General features: G+C 41.7%; 1 pseudogene; it reads right to left on the reverse strand.

Moving 5' to 3' along the window:
- Positions 1-520: 520 nt before the first annotated feature.
- Positions 521-2,908, reverse strand: LOC125357683 (annotated as a pseudogene).
- Between the last annotated feature and the right edge of the window lie 11,628 nt (positions 2,909-14,536).

Here is a 14,536-nt window from a genome sequence, read left to right on the forward strand (position 1 = left end):
GGTTCATCCGCTGGGATTTCTGTCACAAGCAGATCTCGGGGCTTCACTGGCCTGTGGCTGGAGCACAGCTTTGTGGCAAAGGTTTCAGTGCCGGGAGGGCGGTGAGGGCCTGGCCTCTGTCCTGAGCAGGTGACGCAGGGTGACGGATCCTGGGGTCGCCACCGCTGCCTGCAGTTGTGCTTGTGCACGAGGACGCCGGCCTGTCTGAAGACACAAGGAAGCCGGTTCCAGCAGAGGGCCCGCCTGGCACCATGGACACACTTTTTGGGTCACCTCAAGAGTCTCACCACCAATAAATAAAGCTAAGTGGTTGGACATAGTTTTGGAGCAGCGTAGAGAAGGCCACGTGCTGGGACTCTGCCAGGTGCCGGGGCCTGGGAGCCCCTGGTGATCGGAACTCTCAAGACGCCATGACAAAACCAGGGACACTCAACTGGCCTCACAGTCGTGCATTCCAACTCCTCTCCACATTCGTGGGGTGCTCATGCCTGGAGTAATCTTCCCATCACTCCTTCCACTCCTACTGACACTTGAGCCCCTTCTTTAGCTCGCTGGCGGCACGCGTCTGCTCCGTGTACTGGCTGTAGCTCTTACTGTGCTGCGATTCATAGTGGCACTTCAGGTTGTACTCTTTCAACACAGACACGATTTTTTTTTTTTGCATATTAAACACAAAGGCATGTTCTTCACTTCCACAAAGAAATAGTCTCGCTCCCATCTTTCTCGAAACACGCGGCCCTCTCCTTCTCTCTTCCATTTGGCCACTGGAAGCGGAGCCCAAGGGGGGAGCTGTGCAGGCCAGGACTGCGCAGGTGGTGGGTGCAGGAGAGGAGGCCCCAGCTGGGGCTGCCCCAGGCTCTGGTGTGGCCGGGGCAGCAGTGCCCAAGCCCCTGGTGGCTGCAGGTGGTGGAGGGAGGCCTGGGTCAGGGGCACCCCAGTCTCGGGCGGTGAGGCATTAAGGAGGAGGCTACGCCGCTGGGGGTTGGCCCCAGGGTTCTGAGGCCGAAGAGTGGGTCCCTGAGGGGTGGACCAGGGGCAGTTCCAGGGGGGGCTCTGGGGTGCACCTGGAGGAGCTTGGGAAGTACCTTGAGGCTGGGATTACCCTGCAGCCCCAGAAGCCACCACAGTAGCCTAAGGCTGGGACTGTGGTGCACGGAGCTGGAGCAGATTCTGTGGGAGACTTGCTTGATCCTCCAGAATGGGGCCCAGGCCTGGAGGCGCCTGCTGTCCCCACATCCCGCCCTGCTGCTCCAGCTTCTGCTGCTGGACCTGCTTGTGGTTGATGATGACCTGGCGGATACCATTGACAAAGCCGCTCTTTTCGTAGGGGATGTGGCCCATGAAGATCTTCTTGGACGAGTACAGCAGCATGAGCACGCGCACCTCGCACAGGGCCATGTGGGGGAAGTGAACGCAGCCCACAAAGCCATTGCCCATGATGCAGTAGAGGCCCATGAGGGACTCCTGGTCCTTGTTGAAGTGGAACTGGACCATCCTCGCATTCCGGAACAAAGGGTCCAGGGTGGTCAGCAGCTGCTGGGGGATGAGCTACATGATCAGCTTCTGGGGCCACTGCTCTGTCTTCAGGTTCTCTCCATGGTTCATGTAGACCTGACAGGGCAATGACCGGGTCAGCTTGATGCTGGTGTCCACTGAGGCTGGCTTAAGTTTCTCTTGCCATTCTAGAACCCCACTCCATGCCAGGAGCTTGTTGGGGACTGACTGCTGCCCACCCAGTGCTGGGGCCCCGAGCTAGGGGGGGTTAGGGTTAGGACCAGGGGCCACGGAGCTGGCCATAGACTGGGCCCCGGGCTGGGCAGGAGGGGCCAGGCCCTGGCCGGACGCTACAGTGGACACCAGGCTGGACTGGGACGAAGGAGGTGGCTTGGGGGCCCCAAGGGGCCCTGGTGGCAGTGTAGACACTGGGGCCTGGCTGAAGGGGGGGAGCCCACTCCTGAGGTGGCTTGCTGGAGGGGGTTGATGGGCGAGAAGCGTGGGCCCAGCCCAGCCTTCTGGCTCTTGGTAGCCTCCACCGCATTGTGGGTAGCCACCTGAGCAGCGCTCAGGTTCACAGAGACCTGGTACTGCGGTGGGCGGGGGGGGGGGGGGGGGGGTAGAGCTTTCTGGGGGGCTGTGGAGAGGGCTGCACCCGAGTCTGGGGCAGGAGGCAAGGGAACCGGCTGCTTGGGCTGGAGCGGGCCCGGGGCTGACCTACCCCCAATGGGCAGCACCAGCTCCCGCACCAGCACCATGTGCCAAGGGTCTCGGCTCACATCCGCGGCGACCTGCAGTAGCTCCAGCAGTGCGGCAGGTGCAGCCTTCTCAAACAGAAGGCAAAGGGCCGGCAGCTTCCGTGGAGACACGATGGAGAAGTGGATCCCCCGCTCTCCAATCTTCTGCACAAGACTCTCAGTGGTGCACCCTGAGTACGTGGTACTCTCCACGGCCAGCAGCAGGTTCGGGGGCGAGTTGCAGATCAGCAGACAGACGCGGTGTGTCTGGCCAATCTGCTCCCACATCTTCTGAAAGTCATCAAACAGCTGCAGAGCAGTGCTCAGGCCCTCTGCAATGAGGCTGCAGCTCTCACCGCCATGCCCATGAACTTAATGCCATCGAGCCAGGTGACAAACTCATAGGCGCTGCTGGTGGGAGCATGGCATAGTACGTAGGACTCCGGAGCGCAGTCCACAGTGTTGAAGACCACAAGACTATACTGGGTTACCTCATAGTCTCCCCCAAAGTCCGTCTCGGCAGGGGGCCCACCATTGAAGTACTCGATTGCGGGGAGCAGGTAGTGCTTGAGGAGCCCCTCGAAGTAGGGACCCAAGTTGGCAGTTCCCTCAATCACAAACACCACATCAACCACCAGGCCCACGAAGCGGGCCAGGCCATTGGACCCGGGGACCATGCCCCGCGCCCTAAAATCTAATTAATACATGAATTTTTATGATTAAATGAAGCACTTTTTCATATGTTGGCTATTTAAATTTAGTTGAAAAATTACTTACTGTCAAAGTGATGTACAGAGCTGTTACAGTTTCATATGTAAGGCAATGGGTACTTTTTTGTGTAGTTTATTACCTCCCCCTTCATTTCCCCCCTCCCCCCTCATCTTTCTCTTCTCCCCCCATGAGTTGTTCAATTGGTTTACACCAAATGGTTTTGTAAGTATTGCTTCTGGAGTCATTTGTCCTTTTATCCTCTATCGCTCGATTTTGATATTCTCTTTCCCTTTCCTAGTTTTAATACCGGTATATAAATTATCTAGGGTACTCAGATGAGATACAGTGATAGCATGGGGACAGTCACAGGAAGGGGATACAAGAGCATCATCATCAACAACAACAACAACACAAAAAATCTACCGTTTCACATGGCGTGTTGAAAGTAATTACAACAGTGATATAACACTCATTTCCATAACATGGAGTTCATTTCACTTAGCATCATCTTATGCGTTCATAAGGGCATAGCTATTGGGCTCTTGTGATCATCTGATGCCTAAACCTGTGCTAATTATTCCCTATGAGGGAGACCATAGAGTCCATGTTTCTTTGCGTCTGGCTCACTTCACTTAGTGTAATTTTTTCCAAGTTCTTCCATTTCCTTACGAATGAGGCAATGTCATTCTTTCTGATAGAGGCATAAAATTCCATTGCTTATATGTACCACATTTTCCTGATCCATTTGTCTACTGAGGGGCATCTGGGTTGATTCCATATTTTGGCAATGACAAGTTGTGCTGCGATGAACATTGTTGTGCTGGTGGCTTTAGTGTGTTCTTGTTTATGTTCTTTGGGGTAGATGCCCAAGAGTAGGGCTACTGGGTCATTGGGGAGCTCTAGGTTTAGTCTTCTGAGGAATATCCATATTGCTTTCCAGAGTGGCTGAACAAATTTACATTCCCACCAACAATGAAGTAGGGTTCCCTTTTGACCACATCCCCTCCAGCATTGGTTATTGTTAGTTTTCCTGATAATGGACATTCTTACTGGGGTGAGATGGAATCTCAAGGTTGTTTTGATTTGTATTTCTGTATAGTCAGTGATGTAGAGCACTTTTTCATGTGTCTCTTGGCCATTCTCATTTCCTCATCAAAGAAGTCTCTTTTTAAGTCTTTAGCCTATTTGTTGAGTGGGCTGTTGGTTCTTTGAGGATTTGTTTTGGAGGAATTTAATTTTTTTAGTTCTGCATATATTTTACTTTTTTACTCTTTTTTTATTAATTAAATTTTGTTGACAAGGTGTTGTGCAAAAGGAGTACAGTTACACAATAGGGCAGTGTGTACATTTCTTGTGATATCTTACACCCTTGTTTTTCTTTCCCTTCCCTAGATCAGGTAGGCATATATGCAATACCCAGTGAACCAAAAACATATACAGTAGCCATGTGGCATACGCCAAAGGAAATTCACCTAGAACTTTAAATATAATATCAACAATAGAGTTTGCTTATCCTTGTCCTATACGATCATACATATATAGCTTTTGAGCAATTGTGATCAACTGAGAGATCTATTTTAGACCTTTTTTATGTTTAGTAGTTGTTTGGTTTTAGTTACATAATATAAGGTCGCTGACCCAAACATATATTTTAGATATGACCCTGAATATATTTTAGATATGAGGCCTTTGTTCATTGTATGGCCAGTAAAGATCTTCTCCCATTCTGTGGTCTTTCTCTTTATTTTGCAAGCTATGTCCCATTTGTCCATTCGTTCTTTGATTTGTTCCATCTCTGGGCTTAGTTAAAAAAGTTTCATCTTGTGTCAAGGAGCCCAAGTGTTTCTCCTACTCCTTCTTGTAGTATTTTCAGAGTATCTGTTTTTGTTTCAAGGTCTTTGATCCATTTGGAATTGATTTTGGTGCAGGGTGATATATAAGGACCTAGTTTTAATTTGTTGCAGGTGTTGAACCAGTTTGCCAGCACCATTTGTTAAAGAGGCTTTCTTCATCCTGTTTTTTATCTCATTTATCAAAGATTAAGTAGGCATAGATCTGTGGGTTCATTTCTGGATCTTCAGTACTGTTCCATTGGTCCTCGGGCCATTTCCTATGCCACTACCAAGCTGTCTTACTATACCTTTGTAACACAGTTTAAAGTTTGGTATTGTAATTCCTCTACCACTGTTCATTCTGCTTAGGATTGTTTTTGTTAATCGTGGTCTTTTATTGTTCCATATGAATTTCTGGATTGCTTCCTCTATTTCATTGAAAAATGGTGTTGGGATATTAATGGGTATTGCATTGAATTTGTAGATAGCCTTTGGCAATATTGCCATTTTGACTATATTAATCCTCCCAATATGGGAGCATGGGAGGTTTTTCCATTTCCTTTGGTCTGCCTTAAATTCATTTTTCATGAATTTAAAGTTTTCATCATGAAGGTCTTTCACTTCTTTGGCTCAGGTTATTCCTAGGTATTTTATGTTTTTTGAGGCTATTGCAAAAGCAGTTGTTTTCCTGATTTTGGCCTTGGTCCTCGGGTCATTGGCATATAGATTTTTGAGTGTTTATTTTATATCCTGCTACTTTGGATCAGCTCAAGTAGCTTGGGAATATAGTTTACAAGGCTCTTTAGATACAGGATCATGTTGTCTGCTAAGAGAGAGAGTTTTACTTGATCTTTTCTATTTGGATCCCCTTCATGTTTTCCTCTTGCCTTATTGCTCTGTCTAGGTATTCTAGTACTATGTTGAAGAGGAGCGGGAAAGCAGACAACTTTGTCTTGCTCCTGATTTTAGAGCAAATGGCTTTAGTTTTTCCCCATTAAGAGTAATGTTCACTGTGGGTTTGTTGTAAACAGCCTTAAATATGTTCAAGAATGTTCCCTGGAATCCTAGTTTCTCCAAAGCTTTTATCATAAATGGGTGCTGGAGTTTATCGATAGCTTTTTCCTCATCTAGCGAAATAAGCATGGAATTCTTGACCTTGCTAGGTTTGACGTGGTAGATTATGTTGATTGACTTGCATATTTTGAACCAGCTCTGCCTACCACGAATGAACCCAGTTTGGTCATAGTGTATGATTTTTTTGATGACCTGTTGAAGGCGATTGGCCAGAATTTTGTTGAGAATTTTTGTGTCAATGTTCATCGGGGAAATTGGTCTATATTTCTCCTTCCATGATGTGATCCTGCCTGGGTTTGGAATGAGGGTTATACTGGCTTCATAGAATGTATCTGGTAGTGAACTTTCTCTTTCAATTTCATTGAAGAGTTTGAGAAATATTGATGTGAGTTCTGTTTTGAAGGCCTTGTAGAATTCTGCATAGAATCCATCTGGACCTGGGCTTTTCTTGGATATGAGATCCCTAATTAGAGTTTCTATCTCAATACTGGCTATGGATTTGTTTAGAAGGTATAAATCTTCATACTTAAGTTTGGGCATATCAATTTTTGCTAGGAAATCATCCATTTCTTTCAGGTTCCCGAATTTGTTGGGGTAAAGGTTTGCAAAATAATCCCTTATTGTGTTCTGAATTTTGGTTGTTTCTGTGGTGATGTTACCTGTTTCATCTCTGATCTTGTTTATTTGGGTGTGCTGCCTTCATTTTTTGGTCAGATTTGCTAAGGGTCTGTCTATCTTGTTAAATTTTTTGAAAGAAGCAACTCTTCATTTCCTTGATTCTTTCGTGTTTTTTTTTAAATTATTATTCCAAGCCATTTTATTCTGACTTAACTTTAATTATTTGCTTTCTTCTATTGGCTTGGGGTTTGGCTTGTTGTTCTCTTTTGAGGAGCTTAACGTGCTTCCTTAAGTTGTTGAATTGATGTCTCCAGTTTGTTGATGTAGGCACTCAGAGATATAATTTTTCCTCTGAGTACTTCCATTGCTGTGTCCCAAAGAAGCTGGTACTTTGTGTACGCATCTTGGTTTAATTCCATGAACATTTGAATTTCTGTTCTAATTTCTTCAATGACCCACTGATGGCTCAGCAGTGTGTTGTTTAATCTCCATGAATTATAGGATTTTCTGTGGTGGCTGTTTGAGTTGATCTCTAATTTATTCCATTGTGTCTGAGAGAATGCAGGGAATGATTTTGATACTTCTGGATTTGTACAGATTTTCTTTGTGCCCTAAGATGTGATCTGCTTTGGAAAATGTTCTAAGTGCTGCTGGCAAGAATGTGTATCCTGGTGCTGCTGGAGGGAATATTCTGGAGATGTCGGTTAAGTCTAGTTGGTCTATGCAGTTGCTTAGTTCTGAGCTTTCTTTGCACAGTTTTTGGTGTGTTGATCTGTCCAGAGGAAGTTATGATTGAGAGATGATAGTTTGTTCCTTTCATTATAGCTATCTTTATAGCTATAGTTAAAGGCTGTGTCTTCCCAATTCTTGATTTAATATTCCAGTTTTCTATTTATGGTTAATTCCTCTGTCTATTGTAATCTTAATTATTTTCCATGTGTAGGACATCTTGAGGATTTTCTGTAATGCTGGTTTGGTGGAGATATATTGTTTCAGTTTTTCCCTACTGTGGAAGACTTTTATTTGACCTTCAGCTATGAATGAGAGTTTAGCTGGGTACAGTATTCTTGGTTGAAAGTTATTTTTCTTTAGGGTTTTGCATACTTCATTCCAGGCTCTCCATGCTTTCATGGTCTCTGCTGAGAAGACTGGGGTAAATCTGATTGGTTTTCCTTTGTATGTGATTATTTTCTTCTCCCTAGAAGCTTTAAGGATTATTTCCTTGGTCTATATTGATCCTGTTTTGATCACAATGTGTCAGTGGGATGTCGTATTCTGTCTGGTCTGTTTGGGGTTCTAAATGCTTCTAGTATCTGAATAGGCCTATCCTTCTGGATATTTGGGAAGCTCTCTGCTATTATTATGTTGAAAATATTGCCTATTCCATTAACTTCTTTCCCTATGCTTTCCTCCATACCTAGTAGCCTTAAGTTGGGCTTCATGATTATATCTTGGAACTCCTGAAGTGATCTGTTTTGCTGAATGGATTGATTTTGTATTGTGTTTTGTTCTTTCTCCATAGATTCTAGGGAATCTTCAGTTCCTGTGATTCAAATCTTTTAGCTGGGTAGCTATCTTTTCATTGGACTCTTGAAGTTCATTCCTCTTTCTATGTGTGGAGGCCATAAAATCCTCTATTACTTTATGGGTGGATTGATGTATTAATCTTTGGCTCACCTCCTCACACTCTAGAATAGTTGTCTGAAGAGATTCAAACTTTTCATTAAATTTTTTTGAAGGACCTAGGGCTTGGTCTCAGGGCCTGAGCACTGTCCCTGGCTTCTTCTTGCTCAAGGCTAGCACTCTGCCACTTGAGCCACAGTGACACTCCTGGCCGTTTTCTGTATAAGTCGTGTTGGGGAATTGAACCCAGGGCTTCATGTATATGAGGCAAGCACTCTTTGCCACTAGGCAATATCCCCAGCCCTTATTTAACATTTTTATATGTAGAGTTGGTAGAGCATTTTGAAGATCCTCTTCTTGGTTAACTGCTCTGCTTCCTGCTTTTTTTGAGTGGGAGAAGAGATTCCCTGGCTTGCCATCTTTCTTGGATTAGAAATGCCAATCTACAAGCAACTGTGAGCACCATTTAAGACCCAAAGCAGACCTTACCAAGCACTGTTGGATAATCTTAGAGGTTTACAATTATATACAGATACATTCCCTCTTTTTTTGTATACAAAAGCAGATTTGGTGTCCCCAAAGAATACAATTTTAATATAACAACCAACCCTCAGCCCTGTATTCAGTAGTCACTTATTTACTGTTATAACCTTGTGAGCTATTTTGTAACCTTGTGAGCTATTTTGTTCTTATATTTAGGTCTTTTTGGACTGTTGGGATTTCTCTATGAACCCCTTTGACTCACTCGGATTAAAGAAGGATACCCTCTATCTGATAACCAGGGGTCAATGGAGTTTGGGGATCCTGGATGTAAATTTAGGAAGGTATGTTAGCACTAGTGAAAAGAATGGAGTACAATGAATGGGGAATGATCATTTTGGTTTAGTTTCACTGAAATAGAAAGGTGGAGAAGAGTAGAATCAGTAGAGAGAACAAGGTGAAAATGATAGACAATGGAGAATCAACAGAAAAGAGTAAAGGTATTAGTCAAAGTAAAGTAATTTTAAAGAAAGAAAATGTGACAAGAGAAACAAAAACTCAAAAATGAAAAATAAAAATGTTAAAAAAAATGTTTTAAAAATGAAGTCTTCCTTGTTTGGTAGGTACTTTCCAGTCTCTGGTTTCCTTGCGATGGTCTACAGTCTACTTTCCTGCTGCATCGCTGGTTTGATTTGGATTCAGCTTGGAGGGGGTGGATCTGCTCTGACCCTAGTCCCCTATTAGTTAAATCCTGGGGTTCTGTGGTCCACACAGCTTGCAGGTAGGATCTGGATGTCTTCTGTAGTTGGGGGATTCTGAACAGTCTTGGGAACTGTGGCTCTTCCTGTCTGCTGCCTTTAATGCCTGGCTCTGACTAGGCTGCAGACTCAAAAGGGCAGGGCACCTTGTGCCTGGTTTACCTGGCTGAGAGCCGCTTTCCCTGAGGAGGTTCCTCCCTTCTGGGTGGGCAACCTTCTCCTGGGTAGAGCTGGCTGTGGAATTTGGCTCGGTTTGCTGGTAGGAATTGGGCGTCCTCTGTAAAGGGACCGTATATCTGTCTCTGGAACTGTTTACTCTCCCATCTGTTTGTTCTGTGCTGCTCACTGCTTTTGGTTTGATTTTAGAAGTTCCGGCTGCTGGAGAGTCGGCAACCGCAGGGTTGGTGGGGCAGGCAGGGCGGGGCACCTCTGGCTGAGTTTACCTGAGTCGGTGAGCTGCAACCCAGGGAAGAGGGTCCTTCTCCTGGGAAGAGCTGGCTCTCAACATTTGGTTACTTTTGCCCTTTTCAATGATGGCCCCTTAGTCCTTGCTTTCCCCTGGCCCGCTTTATTTCCAGTCTGCTCTGACCTGGTCTATGCCAGAGTCAAAGATGGAACTTCATTCTGATTGTGGGGGATGCTGCTCTGTGGGTGTGAGTGAGAATGTCTTTCATGGGGTAATCATGCTTTCTCTACCATTTTGGCCCATCCATGCTCAGCCTACGATCTGTGTCTGTCTACCACCATCTGGAGGATTTCTTCCTGGTCGCTGCTGTGTGCTTTAGGTGCATGGAATGCTGGGTGCTGTGCTAGCACCAGCACCTGAGTGGCAGCAGAACACCACCTGGAGCTCAAATCTGTGTTTTCAGGCAAGCAAAGTAGATTTTTCCTTTCTGGCCAGAATCCCTATACTGTTATAACTTACTAGGGCTTTCTTTCTAGGAGTAAAAGTTTCTCTGGAGTTGTAAAACTGGGATGTTGGAGGGAGCTTAGCTAGGGCTCTTCTGTCTTCCTGGAAGTCAGTTATTTAAATATTTTCTTGTAAATTGCTTACAAGTTTGTTTACTACTTTTTTATTTGTTGCCTCCTGATTCATGTGTAGAAGTTCATTCTGTTTTCTAGGTACTAATACTTTTTGGAATCTGTTCTGAGGGAAGAGTTATTGGAGATATTTTAATTAAGAGAGAGCAACTATAGATGTTGGTATTTTTAGGTAAAATACCTTTGAAGTATATACTTCATTCTCTGCTGTTTGTTTTTGACATGTGTTCTTCTCTAGGAAGTTTTAAATTTCTTTATCAAGTTTTATATGTACATATTTAGCCAGATTCTATATTAATTTATGTATTACCAATTTATCCTATGAAATATTACAGGACATTTTTCTTTGCCTATAGAAATCTGGCAAGATAATAATCTTTTTTTAACTTCGTATAGACTCATTTCTTTCAATGATGGTATATAATTGTAAAGGTTCTTATGATTTTAAGAATTTTTTTTAAAAAAATTTCAACTTCATGACCATCAAGTGATGATGACTTTTACATTTGGAAATGTATAATGATGTAGTAGCAAGAGATCAAGCAACTCTCCACAAACTTCTTATTCTCATTCCAAATATTCCCCAGTATTTTCCCATTCTCAATTCCTAGCCCTTCTGCTAGACTGCACTTATTTGACTATTAGATTTTGCTAGGGAAAAATGCTTAAACTCATTAATTATCATTCATTCATGAATATTTGCTGGGTTTTTTTTAGTTCTATATCAATACTCCTAGCCAACAACCAATGCATTCTCCAATATTTGCTCTTGTGTGAGTTTGGAATCTAGAAAAAAATTAAAACTTTTAAATCAATATTTTTCACTGGAGTAGAGGTAGATGTACCCCCAATATTAAGTGATAGATGACTGGGTAAACAAAATGCTATATATACTTACAATGAAAACATCCGGCCTTAGGAAGGAAGAATTCCCTGTCATATGTTATAATATGGATGAGCCTTTGGGCATTGTTCTAAATGAAATGAGACAGCCATATGCAGAAAAATAAATAGGCCCTAAGATATAGCTTAGTTGAGCTAGAGAAATCGCATAACATGTTTAAGGCTCTGGTTTTTATCCCCAGCATGCAAGAGAACAATAAAACAAAAAAAACAAAACAAAAAACCCAACAACAGACAAAGATAAAAACAGTATAATTCTACTTATTCAGGTCTTTAAAAGTAATAAAATTAAAAGAAATAAGAAATACAATGGTGATTACTGAGGTCTGGGGAAAGGGAAAATAATTGTTTCATGCATAAAGAGTTTTACATTGTACAATCCTGTAATTCTATAAAAGTGGAATTATGAAAAGTTATTATTTAAAATGTGTGTGTGTGTGTGTGTGTGTGTGTGTGTGTATGACCACAATAAAAATAGATAAGCTGAGGCATTTGGTTGCTTGTGTCTCTAATCCTTGCTACTCAGGAAGTTGAGATCTGAAGATAGAGGTTCAAAGTCAGCCAGGACAGAAAAGTCCATAAGATTCTTCTCTCCAAGTAGCCACAAAAAAGCTGCAAGTGGAGCTGTGGTTCAAGTGAAAAAGCACTAGCCTTATGCAAAATAGTTTAGGGACAACACCAGGCCTTGCATTCAAGCCCAGGGAGCAGTGTACATGCCTGAGCCTGTGTCCCCCCCCCCCCCCACACCCTAAATAAATAAAGGCAACCTTTGGGTGGTTTTCTTTGTATCAGCTTTAAGAAACTATCTTCCTCTTTGTTTTGAGCAAGAAAGATTTCAAATTTTCCCACAAATATTGGCATGCATATTTAGAGGTGCTTTTGAGCAACACCAAGGACAATGGTTTCACTGTGTTGAATTTCTGAACACTGAATGAAGCCAAGAGAATCTAAAAAGCAATAGACTCAGAGTGACCTCTGCTCACTGAGGTTCAGACTCCAGGGCAGCCAGTTTCCCTACTTACCAGATGTCAGTTGAAGCATGAGATTTGATTTGGCTTAGAGGCAAATCCCACTTTTATCAGCACCAAAGCCGGAAGGAAATCGCTTTCTGTGAACTATGGTAGTTTCCTTTCTTATGACAGTTGTGTAGATTCACATCTGAGTATCTTGAGAATTGTCTTTAATAAGTTAGTTACCTATGTTTATCAGAAGTATGGAAGGGAAGGGGAACATCAAAATGGAGAGACAAAGGGTAAAAGGTGAACCAATGCAACAGCAATACTGATACAACAATATGCTGTAAACCAACTGTACATCTTTAGAGGGGAGAGAATTAGGAAGGGGGTAAAGTGGGAGCAAAAGGAAGGAGGAGGTTGCAAACTTGGTAAGAATTTACTCACTGCCTTATGTATGAAAGCATAACTAACTCCTCTGTACACCACTTTGATAAATAAATCAATAAATAAGTTAGTTACCTTGGTTCAAAATACTCTTGAAAATACTAAGAGAAGTAGATTTGTTTTACTTGTTTGAAAGCAGAAATAATGTAACTTTATCTGAAATGTGTACACAACATGAAGATGAGACTTATTATAGCAATTTTATGTGCATTACCCAGATAGGCTGTTATAAAGTGTTATAAAGTTGATTTTTTTTCCAGCTGTCATTATAAAAGAAGTGATAAAATATTTTTCAGCTAGCATTCCATTAGGAATTATTGATGGTTTCTGAAGAATAAAGGGAAGAGTGTTAAAAGAAAACTTTTAGTTTATCCAATAACTGTACATTTTTGAAGCAGTCACTCTACAGAGGACCTATTTTGAATGGTTTCTTTCGTCAATTTGCATTTGTACTTTTGAACTCACTTTAAGTTGCACTCAGCAGGGCAAAGTCTTGAGCTAAAATATTGATTAGAGAGAGAAACTATTCTCAGAAAATCCTTTACATACATCATTTTAGGAATTCTAATATGATAAGGTAGATTTTCAGACTGTAGAGTGTTTCTTCTATTGAAATATTTTTAAATCTAAGACCCAATTCTTTAAGAAATAATAATACCAAGTGATGACATACAGTTTCTCTACCACCTACCCTGGGCCTTCCGTTTAGTTTCAAAGGTTGCAATTATTATTTACACTTTATAACAATTTTTAGTCATTATTCTACAAGATAATGTTCTTTGAGGTCACAGAACTAAGTACATAGAAATTTAAGGAGTAACAGCTTGGTATTTGTAACATAAAAGTAAATTTACAAGAAAAATGAATAGTATTTTCTAACAACACAAATATTTTTTTCTGGCTTTAAACATCATTATTATAAAAGTGAAGTACAGTTACATATGTTAGGTAATGAATAAATTTCTTTTTGGACAATGGTCAGATTTATTTTGTTTGATAAATAATGTACTTATTGTCATTATCAAGTGTTATGTACTTTACATAGTTATAAATATAATACAATGGATAGAATAATAGGTATATTGGTATATTTATACTAAAAGCACTACAAGCATGTGAGTGATTCTTTGTAAAAGACTTTTAAAAGATACATCACTTTAAACAATCCGGAAAATTTTAATATAGGTTGTAGTTACTCCAACCGGCACTATGGTTTTAATCAAACTTTACATAGGATGGTGGCTACAACTGTAATTTGAACGTAAGTTTAAGAAATGTTTTCTCCCATTTTGGATTACATAATAGGCCTGGATTTTAAGTTAATTCTGCATGACATTTAATAAGTTGAAGCATCACAGGTAATCTTAGTAGAAAACAACCCTCAGCATTTTCTGAAACTCTTTTAGTACAGAGAGTATAGGGACAAAATATGAAATAAGCATCTAGATCTAAATTCAGAATCTTGTTAATTGTCTAGCTTCCCACCAGATGAATGTCTTCTTACCTTAGAGAAGTAATGTACTTTCTTTCCTATGCAACAGATGCAAAATTCATTGCATCCATTAATAACGGATAGATACAAAAATAAAAATAATAGATGCCATTATTAATTGCATATACTTCATGTTATCAATCAACTATCAGAATCCAGTAAATGAGTACATGCTAGTGCTAGAAGTTATGAAAAAGCAAAGCACCTTAAAATAGAACAGTAAGTAATGAAAAGGTATAACAAATTTAATGAAATGACAAATAATCCCCAAACTTCCTGTACATTTACAATCAAGAGAAAATTTGTATACAAATAAATACATACTATGGAATAGTATGTTTAGAAATAGATCACCTCCTATGTGACTCTTTCA

The sequence above is a fragment of the Perognathus longimembris genome, chromosome 9 (assembly GCF_023159225.1).
Source record: "Perognathus longimembris pacificus isolate PPM17 chromosome 9, ASM2315922v1, whole genome shotgun sequence".
Taxonomy (NCBI): Eukaryota; Metazoa; Chordata; class Mammalia; order Rodentia; family Heteromyidae; genus Perognathus; species Perognathus longimembris.